This window comes from Carassius auratus, chromosome 38 (assembly GCF_003368295.1).
Source record: "Carassius auratus strain Wakin chromosome 38, ASM336829v1, whole genome shotgun sequence".
Taxonomy (NCBI): domain Eukaryota; kingdom Metazoa; phylum Chordata; class Actinopteri; order Cypriniformes; family Cyprinidae; genus Carassius; species Carassius auratus.
The window spans coordinates 15,224,312-15,237,922 of NC_039280.1; the positions used below are offsets into that span (position 1 = coordinate 15,224,312).

General features: G+C 36.6%; 1 long non-coding RNA gene across 1 annotated transcript in view; it reads left to right on the forward strand.

Moving 5' to 3' along the window:
- Positions 1–2,580: 2,580 nt before the first annotated feature.
- LOC113057204 (uncharacterized) overlaps positions 2,581–13,611 on the forward strand; it is a 33,861-nt gene continuing 22,830 nt past the window's right edge. The window contains exon 1 of the long non-coding RNA XR_003277784.1: positions 2,581–2,908. This is a non-coding gene — a long non-coding RNA (uncharacterized LOC113057204). The remainder of the gene's footprint in view (positions 2,909–13,611) is intronic.

Sequence of the window (13,611 nt, forward strand, 5' to 3'; positions counted from 1 at the left end):
ATTTGCTTCCCTTTTTCATGAAGAAAAAGGGAAGCAAAACAAGGAACATGATTTCTAAAAATTTTGTAAAGCCACAACATTTTTAATTCAGGCATGTGAAGCAGTCTTGTGAGAGCTGTCATTTGACACATCTCACATTAGTGTTACCTACTGTTGCTATGTCCACAAATCTGACACACCAGCAACAATGATTTGTAATATTCAAAAGAAGTATTAAGAAGTATAACATTTGGTCATTCAGTTGTTTTATTATTTATTCACCCTCATGTCATTTCAAGGCTATGTGAATTGAACAGTGAAAGTGGATGTGGAGTTTGTGCACCAGCTGTTGGCACCATTCACTTTAACTCTATAGAAAAGAGAATCTATGAATATTCTGCTATTTAATTTAAGGAAGCTTGAAGAACAGTCCAAAACACTTTTTTTTCCATGGGGGTGGAAAAAAATACCGTATCATTATAATTTAAAACCTGATGGTTGTGCAACTGCCTGGAAAAAATAACTTTCACAAGACATTTTAAGCATAAAGTCAGTTTTTTTTAAACTGTAAGTCTCAAGTATTGTGATATAACATACCAGTGCTTATAAATTATAGTTATATCAGAGTGGTCTTGAAGTGGACTTATACAACTTATTCCCAAACTGTATAAATTAAAGTGCCCCTTTAATTGAAAGAGATTTTAAGAAAATGAAAAATATAAATTAAGTTGTTTTATGCATTTAAATAATTAGACATGCGAAAACACAGAAATTGGTAACAATAAAACATATGGCGAAGAAAAAATAAAACATTTCATAGGGCCTTAAACATGTAATTTTTGTTAAACTTTTAATAAATTGTTGTGAAAAAGTGTTATTTTTGATTAATACAATTAAACTTAACCATTAAAAAGGAGTTGAGAAAAAAAAAATAACAAAAAAAAATGGAATCCAGAAAATTAAAACGGAAACATGGAATTTGGGAAAAAATTAAACGGATTTCATAGGGCCCTAAAAAGTAAAGTAAAGTAATAAGTAGTGAAGTTACTGTTCAAATGCAGTAACTAGTAAAGTAATCTCATTAAAATGTACAGAAGTAACTAGTAACTAATTACATTTTTTTGAGTAACTACCCCTACACTGGACAAGACGAGCAAAAAGTGTATAATTTTTATTTATTTCTTTTAAGAAAATGACTGATCGTTTCGTTATATAAGTTGCGACTGATAAATTATTTGTGAATGAAGAAAGGGAGACATAAACATGAACAACAGTAGACCAATCACGACAGACTGGGTCATCAGACCAATCAGTGCAGTTTAGCATCACACAAAGGAGGGGTTTGGAAAAATGTATAGTTAAGCAAATCGTTTGGGAGTGACTGAGCAAAAAAGGACAAAATAAATGCATATTTTAAGACAATGAAAGTGTTTTTTGAGCACGCATGCATGTCAATCTGTTGTTGGGTACTCCCAAAACCAAAATATGAACCTTTCATTACCCATAATGGGGCACTTTAATGGCAATACACAGAATGCTAGTGACGGACTCATGAATGTAACACTGAAAAAAAATATTTTAGGAAGGCATCAAGGCACGTCCAAAATCAATGCCAGCTTCATTTCCTGTCTCCTGAGATGCCTTCATCTGGACGGTTTTTGAAGGAAGCATAGATGTATCCTTCGCTGCCTTTGATATCCCACAATCCTGTGCATTCCATTCTGTGACATTTAAGCCAAAAAATAAAGATGGCATCTGCAGTTTGCGGTCGGTGGTCAGTTTGTGTGTATTTGTATGTTTCTGAACAACGTTTTCCACTTTTTATGTAATTTCTAGCGAGAAATTTATATTGCAGTAATGAAATATCCATTTAGTTATCACCATAGCTCTCTATATTTTGCCGTAGATCATTAAACCATTACTCCGCCTCAGAAGCCTGTGCAAAATGCATTTAATGATGTGCCTTCGGGCAAAAACGCTGCTTACAAAGTCTTTGCCTGATTAGACAGCAAGGCAGCAAGGCAGCAAGTCATCTGCCTAAGTTTTCGGATGCAGCCATTGAAAAACACCAATAACACGTTGGCCGGCGACAGCCCATGACGTCACTTCCCATGTGACTAGTATAAAAAGGTGCTGGGAGAACACTTCATCCACTTACTGTTCTCCAATGCGCTGCGGAGTTTAGCTCCAACCCTGATCAAAGTCACCTGCCTGTGATTTTCTAATGATCCCAAAGACAATGATTAGCACTCATTAGCATGCTCAGGTGTGTTTGATTAGGGTTAGAGCTTAACTCTGCAGGAAAGTGGATCTTGAGGTCCAGATTTAAGGATGCCTGGTTTAGAGGATGTGTGCATCCATGTCATGATCGTTATTTGACACCTGATGACACACAATCTCTGTGTTTTTTGTTTGGGTGAAGAGCATGCACCCGCAGTGTCCTTGAGGGGGCAATTTACATGCATTGTGAGCATTTTCAGATGAAAAAGCTCTGCTCTCGTTTGTCTCTCTTTTTGAGGAAAGAGGGGTGGCCTTCTGCTTCCCGTGGTTCACGACCTGACGCTGCTGAAGCATGGAGGAGATCACAGGCGGATCTGGCCGATGAGTTTAAAGAGGTGCTTTCTCTCTCACTTTCGTCGGCTATGGACAAAAGAGAGCCGCTGGAGGATGATGTTATTTCCTTAACATTGTCTCATTCGGGGGCCAGTGCTCTATGGGATTCAGCCGAGGAAGAGCAGGAGATGTCTGAGGATGGTGAAGAAGCTGAGGCTGAGCCTTTCCAATCCTCTTGCCCTGCATATGACGAGCTGTTGAAGGTTATGGATTGCGCCAGGTGAGGCTGGACTTGCCGTGGAAGTGGGCTAAGAAAGTGACATTGCAAGGTTATCTCTCTGAGCATTATCTTTTTGGCCATAGCCCTTCAGCTCAGGTAAGCCTTCCATTTCTTCCTGATCTCCATTCAAAGATCGAAAAGTAATGGGAGAGGTTGTTTTCCTCATGCATTCATCGATTCCAGCGTTACAAGTTATGCCAATATTGAGGCGATGCGTGAAAATGGCTATGACTTTCTCCGCACCACAGCTCTCACTCTGCATGCTACTAAGCAGGCTGCTTCCACCATGGTCAGGTCTATGGTAGCTATGGTAGTAATGGAGAGACATTTGTGGGTGAACCTGGCAGATATCTGGAAGAAAGAAAAGGGCTTTCTTCTTGATGCTACCCATTCCCGGTACTTCTGTCGAGATGGTAGTCTAGAAGTTCAGGGAGATAAAGGTGTCCTCAGCAGCCATCAAATCCTTCATTCCACGAAGGTCCAGGTTTGAGCCGAACATCACAGCTGTCCTGGTCTGTCTCGGTCGGAGGATCAGAGATGGGCACCTTAGGCTAGTGTCACAACTCGCGCTCCTTCCCGACCTGCAATTAGGTGAAGGAGGAATCGCAGGTCAAAGGAAGGTAGGCAAGCCCTGAGGGAATGTCAGGACACTGGGAATTAACAATTAGATGTTTTAGTAATAAAAATGATCTACATAAAAAATTGTGAGCTCAAACTTGATTTTGAATTTAATTTTTGATTTTGAAGTTAATGTAATCTGCCTGTCTGCAAAACGTGAGAAGTCACACCAAGCCAAAAGGTAGTAACTTCCACATTATCAATATGTTGATGCTGATAATAATCAAGATGCTGATCACCATTTACAAAATCATTATAGTAACACCTTTATAAAATCTAGTGATCATGGGCTGTCTCATATATGCTATTGCATGTAGTAATGTGACTGTATTAAGTTTTTTTTTGACTGTAACAAGCAGAGTAAAAGTTAAACATGAGTGGATACCATGGATACCAATTTATTTGCTATCCTCAGTAACATAAAAGAATGCTAGAAATAGCATAATTGCTTTTATATTGACTTATATTGACTACTTATATTATATTGATTGGCCAACAAGTGGGAATAATGCTCAGAATGCTTGTGGACTAAACATCTCAGATGGCGTTCATTGCCATGGATTGATTTTATCGTGTTACAAGACAAGGTAGGATATGGATTTAATTGCAAACTGTTAGTAGGCTACTGATCATGACTGAATGATTTATGACTGATCATGCTAGCTACGGCATTAGCTTCCAACTGGAAGTGGCAGCCTGGTAAATAATCTGCATTACAAAAAGAAAAAATATCTTTATAAAGGTTATTCATGATTACATATTGTTGCCAAGGTACAGTATCTAGTCTTTACAGTGCTTTGTTATATGGAGCTGTTAGGGTAGATCGTGATCTATCTCAAAATTCATTTGTCTACACCGTAATTAAAATGCGGCAAACTTTAATGGACAGTAAAACAAAGGCAGAACACCGTATAACCGGCACTCATAATACATATTGACAAGTGGCTAAACACAAAGTCAGAATGCCATAACTCAGTTTGAGCATTCCAAACCAAGTGAAAGAGTGATATCTGGTGTTATACTGTGTTCTGCCTTGGCTTCTCCAGGGCTTTTAAAATTTATGTTTGAGACCAACCATTATTTTTTTGGAAAAACAGCAAAATTGACTCAAAATGTATACTCATACAGTACACATGATAAAAGATGTGTACTGAATGTCCCAAAAATATCAATAACTTATTTTCGACAAAAATCAAAGTTACGGTCTTCTGCCTTTACGTGTTAGTATATATATTTATATATTGTCGCGGGGTGAATGAGAACACAGACTCGGAACAAGTGCCCCGGAGGGTGGTTTATTGACACACAACTGGTCACACGTGCTCAGGTGATTGGTGCAGGTTTCCACTTTGTGCTCGTGGGGTGCAGTGCTCTGGTGACTGTCGCTCTCCTGGGGTGCCATCTGAGTCTGTAAGTGAGCAGATTAACAAAGACATCTGTTGGAGTCTGTTAGCTTTGGTGCAACTCGCTTTGAAAGCCTCTTCTTCTGGCTTTTGTAGCCGGTGGGAATGAGCTCCAGGTGCACCACTCATAACACACATGTCTTGTGATTGTGTGATCAGTGTGGGAGCGGTGCCACAATATATATATATATATAGAGAGAGAGAGAGATATATAGATAGATAGATAGATAGAGATATATAATGTATTAATGTGCTGGTTGTATAATTCTTCTGTGAGATTTATTTGCAGTGGTTTTTCTGGGACCTGTGGGTTTCTGTCCTTTCTAGGTAGGTCCTGTATGCACCCCCTTGGCTGGATTCAGAAATCAGGTGCTCGACTTGCAGTGTTACTTCACTCGTTGATATTGTGTCCAGCCGGTATGATAGCTCTGGTTCCAGCTTCATGCGTCCTGGATAATGCGGCCAGGTCATAGGCTTCTGCGGGAAAGCCAGCACTGCAAAATTTCCAGGATGTCTGGCTAGGTCGCCCCTTAAGGGCTTCCTGATCACCAGGATATCCCCTCTTGCTGAGGCAGCGAGCGGGAAGTATAGATGGCTTTTGCGAGAACTTTCTTGGGTAATGCTGTCTCAGGCAGTGCTCCCCTCGCCACAGAGGGTTGTATTTGAGCTTGCCTCTTTGTTTGGCTCAGTACTTCCGGGCTCAGTACTCCACCTATGTATCCACAGGACATATATTTAAACAAGGTATTGCTGCTAGGTACTAGCATGGTGAAACTTTTGAAACTTTGCTGTAGTTATGCTAGTGTTGTAGAAACTGCGCACTTTTAAATGCAAATTTATTATTGTTTTTTGTCAATACCTTAGATCTGTGGCACAGCATGCACTCTTCTACAGTGAATAACAGTTTCTTTTTCTTTTTATTTATTTTTGTTTTTGTTGTATACTCCCACAAGAAGAAATGCACGTACGCTCTGGGTCTGTGTTATTAAAAAGGCCTGAACTACGTCACATCACACATCTTACTGAATGAAAAACAGATGGAGGGTGAAATCTAGTATTTTGGCAAGATTCCTTAAAATTGAATTTCTAACACTGTGGAAAGAAAAGTATGTAGTAGTTTTGTCCATGTTTGTAAAGAAACATTTTCTTGATCTTTTTAGGTTTGTATTTGTTAGTTCTATTTTAAACTATTTTAATTCATGTACATGTAATTAAAGTTGCCTGAGATAAAGTAGCTTTCTTTGAAGACCAACACATTTAAATCATATGAAGAACTGTTGCGCTGCACTGCTGGCTGTGTTTAGGTTTTAGTGATGAGTTGACATTTAGATTCCTCTCTTACGACCTTGATGGGCTTTCCCTGTCGGTTGGAGGCCTTCCCTGTAGTCTTTACAGTATGTTATTCCTCTAAATCACATGCTTTTTATGTTTTAGTGTCTATATAGACATTGCCCAATTAAACTTTAAGTTAACTAATCTTAAAATGCATAACAGCATTTAGTCCATATAAGTAATGTTTACTGTTTTGCTCACAACTAACAAGCTATTATCAGATCTTATTACTGTAAATACAGTAATCTGTGAGCTGTTTATTTTTCTGTTTGCATGTGAGATGACTGAATTATTTGACTTGCTCCAAACTCAAGTGTAATGAAAATTGAAATGAAAATACGGTGTGACTCCATGATTGGTGTTTTATATTAATTTGTGTGATAAGCTACAGAGCATTTAGTCAAAAACTGTAAAGAAGAGGAAGTTAAAAATGAACGATTCCTCAATAACCTCTGCTGGTTTTGGTTTAGTGTCTTGGTTAGTCTTCTCATTATTAAGGCCACTTGATTCATTTACCATACTGTCAGATTTTAGCAAAGGTAACTGGAGTTTAAATGAGCTTTCTAAATAGTTATTTTACTTTTAAATGTCTACGAAACATCTTGACCGAATTTTAGGAACAAAAAAAGAGACTGATTTAAGTGAAAATAGAACCACACTGAACCGGACAACATTTATGGACTTATTTAGTTGACACAAACCATTAGAGGCCAAAGCCAAATAAGAATTAAAATAAAGGGATTTTCCTTGTCTATTTAAACAACGGGTTCATTTCTTATCTCAGTCTAGCAGTTACATTATGTGAAAGCTGTAGAGTCCCTCACTCTCTGATTTTCTCCTTTCTTTCCACATATCCTCATTTTTCAGATCTCCCACAAAATGTTTCATCAGTTTGATATCTGCTTTCTGCAGTAATTCAGAAACCCTAAACAGAAATCTCATGTGATAAGCATCAGTCCCTCTCCCTTTCCGACGTCCTGCTTCAGACACAATGATTTCTAGTCATTTTGTTACTGTTTTTGTTACTTATTTCACATTCTTTCTTATTATTTGAAAATACATTTTGGAATTCGCATCATATAACCAACTACATATGTATGGCTCTTCTGATACAGCCTTGTAAACTTGCTAGGCAGCTCACCTGGTAAAACGAGTCATAACACTCATTAAAAGAGCTCTCCTCATAGAAGCAAGTAATGGCATGGATGCTTTAGCAAATGCTTTTTAAAACGTTTGCATTTGATAACACTATCCATTAGGTTTGGATAGGGTTTAATGTAGGGGGTACGTAACACGATAAAGCGTTAACCTTTTAGTGTCATGATACAGTATAGCACTTCAGCGAATGCGATAAAACCTTGCTACTTCTATCATTTGAACCCCCATAGAAGGATGATTAATGATGACAATGAATATGGAAAAGGTTTTAAATGCATTTCCAAACAAATTACAAAAAAAAAAAAAAAAATCCCTAAAAAGATTAGACAGTCCATTTAAAAAATAAAATGCGATCGTTGTGAGATACAGTAGCATTGGATAATAAGCATGGATCCAGACTTTCAGCATCAAAAGCATCAGTACTCCAGGAAAACATTAGTGGATTACAGGAAAAACTGGCTTTGGATTAATGAGTCAGCCATCCTGAAAAAGGCAGCAGGTTGTAAAGACAGGAGGGAAGATCAGGTCCCTGCGGTGTTTGGTTGAATGTGTTGCGTCTGTATTGAGTCTCCTGGTTGTGGGTAAACTCTGATCTCTGTTCTTCTGCCTGTAAGTGACTACAGTATCTAGGAAATCTTCCTCCAGAGGAAAAGCTCTTTGATCTCCAGTCTTAATTTCTGGAGAGATTTCCTGTTATTTTCTTACTTTAAATAATTTTAGAGTAATCATAACATGAACTGCTATAAATTATGCTATAAAATAATTGTTGTGCTTTGTTATCTTCAGCTGTTGCCAACTCAAATGTGGTTACATCATCATCTGTTATGTTAACATACAATACAGAATGATTCATTATATCATGCATTACAATAGTATTTAAAAAAAAATTATTTCATTTGTATAACAATAATACTGTTTACATTCTCTTACTAAACAAAACTGCAGCACTTATCACATAAGACTTGCGAAGGACTGAAAAAATGTTTGAACAGTATTTTTTTTTAATGTAGGCGCACATTATAATGCCTGATTTTGTTCAGTGCGCATTTTGAAACTTAAAACCACAAGAAAATATTGTGAAATCAATAACTCAAAAATGTCATTTTGAAAGCAGAAGTTCTTTCCATGAACGTTTAGAAATTTATAGGGATGATGCAAGACATGCAAACTTTCTTTATCTATATCTATACAACATGTTTGTTAAAATAAATCATACACATATTTTACAAATGAAAAATAAATAGTGTAATAAAAGTCCTTAAAAGAGTATCACAAAATCATCTCACCTGTAATGGCCGAAATGAAGATCATGATCCATTAAAGGCCTAATTTAGGGTTTTCCACTAAAAATGTCTCTATTATTATGCATTTAATTTAATTAAATAAATAAAACTGAAAGCAGGGCAGTGAAGCTCTTACCTGAAATATACTCAGTGCGTGTCTTCAAACACTGTGAAGCCTTTATCAACTTTATCAACCATCACAACAATTTCACCTAAGCCAGGTAAAATACCCTTTTTTCTTTCTTTCATGTAAGCCATGGAAAGACTTGGGGCATGTTGTCACAATAGGAATCTGCCGTTAAACAGAACTTCATAAAAAAAAAAAATATATATATATATATAAAGCAAATATAAGCTGGAAAAATGTAGGAAGAAGGCTGAATATGTAAAAAAAAAAATGAAAACATTGTTTAGGCCAAGATAAAATTGTAATTAATGTATAAACTTACAAAACAGATTCCAAAAACATTAAAACACTGTAATAAAACATTGTGAATAACAACAGAATTCAATGATGTGGAAACTTCAAATTTCTATATTTTATTCAGAATACAACATAGATGACATATCAAATGTTTAAACTGAGAAAATGTATCTTTTTAAAGGAAAAATATGTTGATTTTAAATTTCATGCCATCAACCTATCTCACAAAAGTTGGGGAAAAGGCCATGTTTACTACTGTATGGCATCCCCTCTTCTTTTATAACAGTCTGCAAACGTCTGGGGACTGAGGACACAAGTTGCTCAAGTTTAGTAATAGGAATGTTGTCCCATTCTTGTCTAATACAGGCTTCTAGTTGCTTTGTTAGCTTTTTGTCGCATCTTCCTCTTTATGATGCGGCAAATGTTTTCTATGGGTGAAAGATCTGGACTGCAGGCTGGCCATTTCAGTACCCGGATCCTCCTTCTTCGCAGATATGATGTTGTAATTGATGCAGTATGTGGTCTGGCATTGTCATGTTTGAAAATGCAAGGTCTTCCCTGAAAGAGACGACATCTGGGTGGGAGCAAATGTTGTTCTAGAACTTGGATATACCTTTCAGCATTGATGATGCCTTTTCAGATGTGCAAATGGCCCATGCCACACGCAGTCATGTAACCCCATACCATGCAGGCTTCTAGTAACTGAGCGCTGATAACAACTTCAACAAGAACTTCAAATTTTGATTCGTCTGACCACAGAACAGTTTTCCACTTTGTCACAGTCCATTTTAAATGAGCCTTGGCCCAGAGAAAACACATGTGCTTCTGGATCATGTTTAGATATGGGTTCTTTTTTGAACTATGGCGTTTTAGCCGGCAACAGCGAATGTCATGGTGAATTGCGTTCACTGACAAAGTATTCCTGAGCCCATGTTGCGATTTCCATTACAGTAGCATTCCTGTATGTGATGCAGTGCTGTCTAAGGGCCTGAAGATCATGGGCATCCAGTATGGTTTCTGACCTTGACCCTTACACACAGAGACTGTTCCGGATTTTCTGAATCTTTGGATGATATTATGCACTGTAGATGATGATAACTTTTTGCAATTGTTCTCTGAGAAACTGTTTTCTGATATTGCTTTACTATTTTTCGCCATAGCATTTTGGGAATTGGTGATCCTCTGCCCATCTTGACTTCTGGGAGACACTGACACTCTGAGAGGCTTTTTTTATACCATTCATAGGAATCACAACAAGGAAAGAGTTTAAAGGAAAATAACATTTAACAGTAGACGCTAAAGAAAGAGAGACATAGGGCTTAAATAGAAGGAATAAACAAGATAATTAATAACACACAGGTGGAACTTATTAAAATCTAATAATGAAACAATGAGGACAGGAACAGAGGATCAAATAAGGGCAAGAAAGGCACATGAGGAGCAAAACACACAAAACACGGAACAGAGTCTGACAATAGTGTTGTATTTAAAAAAAATTATAATTTCAAGGAAATTTCAGAGAAAGTGAAATAAGGAAATAAAGAATAATAGTTCATGATTTTCTCCAAGGCATGCGTGAGTCCTGCAATATGGGAAAATACCCACAATAGTTTTTACAGACTGATATTACCAATTATTGTAATTTACCTTAAATATATAAATAAAAATACCCATCATTTAATAAAATTCACCGAATGGTCCCTCACAGTTAAGGATAAAATTGTTTATAGATTCTACATTTTATTTCTACTTTACTTTGTTCCACTTCAGGCAGATGCTTGAAAATACTAGTCACTTTGGATAAAAATAAATAAAAAAATAAAATACATCTCCTAAGATATCACATGCACCTGTCCTTCAGCGACATGTATTTGACTCTAGTCAGTTTCTTTATACTTTTGACAAGTACCATGGCAGTAATCTGGTGTAGACTGTAAATGGATAAACAGGACAAGAGCCCTGCTGCACATTAAAAGAAGCAGCTTAACCCAACATCACTTGAAGCACCATGTCATTATTTAACCAGCAAAGAAGATATTAAAGTGCATTCAAGGTGTTGGAGGTCAAATGCCCTGCAAAAGATTCCTTCAGTGCTTTTGTTCAATTAGGTTTATGTGAGCCAGTCATCTCAATGCAATGTGAGTAAGCCACAGGAAAATCCCTTTGCTGGACTATCCTGAACTGTGGAATCAAAGCAACAGATGGGAACAATTAGACACAAGTAAAAATATACCAGAACACATTAAAATATCACTGTTCCTTTTACTTCAGGGGGGGAAATCATCATAACACATGGCTGCTTTTGTAAGGCAGATGTTTTGTATATTCATAGTGTGTAGTTACCACATCTGCCAGTAGGGACCATGCTAACCAGCCACACAATGACCACTTGGTGTTTTTAGGTATTACATAATCTGGTTATTTCTGTGGTTTCAGCATAGCAGAATGCTGTCATGTATTATTTTATGCTAGGTTATGTTCTTAGCTCACTTTAAGGCTTTAAGCACTTTGGCGATCCAGATCAAAATATTAGCATCAGTTTTTTTCTTCTTTAAATTATTTATGGGTTTTTCTCTCTTTTTACTGAGTCTGTTTTTATTATAATCCCCTGCCAGATTTCAATCAACCACAGATGGGGTGTGGAGTTGTTTTATAGCAAAACAAACATATAAACCAAAAGCTACATGATGCTTTATTATCAAAAATCATTAATTCTAAACTGGAGGAAGTCTTGAAGGTTTGATGGTGATTCAAAAGCAAGATTGCTTTAGCTCATGGCCTTCAACTTGTGAGGATCTGATAAACAACCTTCAGTTTGCCAACCCTGAACGGACATCATGCCAAGAATGAATTTATGCTTAACTAGCGAAAATAATAAGAGAGGAGGAAGTAACTCTCAGAGATAACTCTTGACACAATGGGAAGTAAAATGATTCACATTAACTTCTGTGGAACCATGGCAAAGGTTTTGGAACTGTGATAAACCTGTGCACCTTCCTACAACCCATTAAGCTTTGGGGAAATTAGGAGAGTATGTTAAATTGTAAACAGTTTAAATGTTTATTCCATATTCCATATAGACATTATTCTACTCATATGAAGCCTTCTAAGCTATTATAATGCCTTGATACAACCTCCCACATTTGGTCTTTTTTTTATTAAAATGTGCCTTTTTTTACCTTGGACTGTGTAATATAATTTAAACTTAATCTTTAACAGCAATCAAGACGTTTTTAACATTTTAAAACAAATTCTCATGTTAACAGACAGATTGCACTTTCACATGTGATCAACAATTCCAAAACAAATATAAAATATCATAATGAAATATTATCAAAATATTCAACTGAGATTGTACAAAAATCTGAATCTGCAGTAATTTTAACTATCAAATACATTGAATCAATCAATTACTGTATTAAAATAAACAATAATTAACAAACAAACAGTGAGTATGTTATTGTTTGAAAAGCTTTTGTGCTCTGCAGAGGTGGATTGTGGCAAGGGGGTCATTTAGAGTGACAGCTGCCCCTGATTTTATTACATTTTAATAAATGTCTGACGGTGTTAACAAAAACCTTATGACATATGCATGTGTCACTGAAAAACAGATATGAGATATTATTAACTGTTGCTTTTGATAAAAGAAGGTATTTTTCATCTTAATTTCCTTATTTTTATTTATCCATTTTATAGCATATAAATGATTGGACCTGGAATTGTATTTAATTATGTGAAATAATTTCTATTAATAATCTCCCATAACATTTACAATTACAATATATATATATATATATATATTTTATTTTTTATTATTATTTTTTTTTTTTTAAACCTAATAGCAGGTACAGTTGCTAGACATGTTTTGTCCCATGTCTCAAGAATCAGTGACCTGCTAATAAAGGACAGAAGGTCAAGCTACTAAGCTGTTACTAGCGTGAAGCTGCAACAAATATACCCCTGAAAGAATTTGAAAGCAAAAGGCCAGGGAAAATGACAGTACTCATAATAAAACACAAAATTGCTTTACAAATCAATATTTTTTTATTATTAAAATAGCCTACTAGCAACTTAATAGTGTTCGTCGTTTTACCGTTTCTGATATGAATAGCAATTGTTGTCATCAGCATTGCTTTTTCAACTTTTCTCAACAAAAGGTATATACGTTGCTTTCTTGCTCAAGATATGTTTCAAACATTGATATTTCTTTCAAAAATAGATATATTTATTTATTTACTAGAGTGGGGCTAAGTTTTAATGTTGTCATCGACGATCCACTGATAACTCATACAGCTCTCCGTGCCCTCGGTCTCCATCTGTCAGTGGATCACCAGCTTCCTGATAGACAGGCAGCAGCTATAGTTAGGCTGGGCAAACTCACATCCAGGACTATTACTGTACCATCAACACTGACGCCCCCCAGGGATGTGTTCTCTCCCCACTGCTGTTCTCCCTCTACACGAATGACTGCACTTCAATGGACACCTCTGTCAAGCTCCTGAAGTTCACAGATGACACTACAGTCATTGGCCTCATTAAGGACGGAGACGAGTCTGCTTACAGACTGGAGGTTAAAGAGCT